Raw genomic sequence first — 816 nt, forward strand, 5'->3', positions numbered from 1 at the left:
AGGTGAAGGTTTACAGAACAAATAGTTTCTCATTAAACAGTCAGTACACATATTGTTTTATGACAGTGGTTAACAACCCCATGACATGTCAACCCTCTCCCTTCTCGACCTTCTTTTTGGTGAAAATATACATAGGCAAAGATACGCCATTTCAAAAATTTCTACATGCACAATTCAGTAACATCGATTACGTTCTTCCAGTTGTGCTGCTATTCTCACTTTAGATGAAGGTTTACACAACAAAATAATTTCTCATTAAACAGTTAGTACACATGTTGCCCTATGACAATGGTTAACAACCCCACTACATGTTAACACTGTCCTTACTCAACTTTGGGTTCCCTATCACCAGCTTTCCTGTCCCCTTCTACCTTCTAGTCCTTGTTCCATGGAGTTTTCTTGGTTGTAATCTTTATAGAAGCTAATCACCGGGCCTTTCTTCCATGGTGCCACTGGGTAGATTCAAATGGCCAATCTTTAAGTTAGCAGTCAAGTTTGCACTTTGTACCACACAGGGACTTCACTAAGTCACTGTCAGATTCACTCTTCACAACAGCCCTGTGACATATATATTATTAAAACCTCCATTTTACCGATGAGAAAGCTGAAGGTTGAAGAGGTTAAGTTGTCCATGGTTACAGAGCTTTTTAGGGTTAAGGACTCCAGTCAGCCTGTCCTCACAGCCTAAACTCTTAACTACTTGGCGATACTATTTGAATGTAGTTAGACAATCAATGTAACCTTTTAAATGGTATTAAACTTCTAAATTACTAATTTTATTTTATTTTTTCTATTAACTGCTTAATGAGATAAACA

This window comes from Trichechus manatus, unplaced genomic scaffold (genome assembly GCF_000243295.1).
Source record: "Trichechus manatus latirostris isolate Lorelei unplaced genomic scaffold, TriManLat1.0 scaffold00026, whole genome shotgun sequence".
Lineage (NCBI taxonomy): Eukaryota > Metazoa > Chordata > Mammalia > Sirenia > Trichechidae > Trichechus > Trichechus manatus.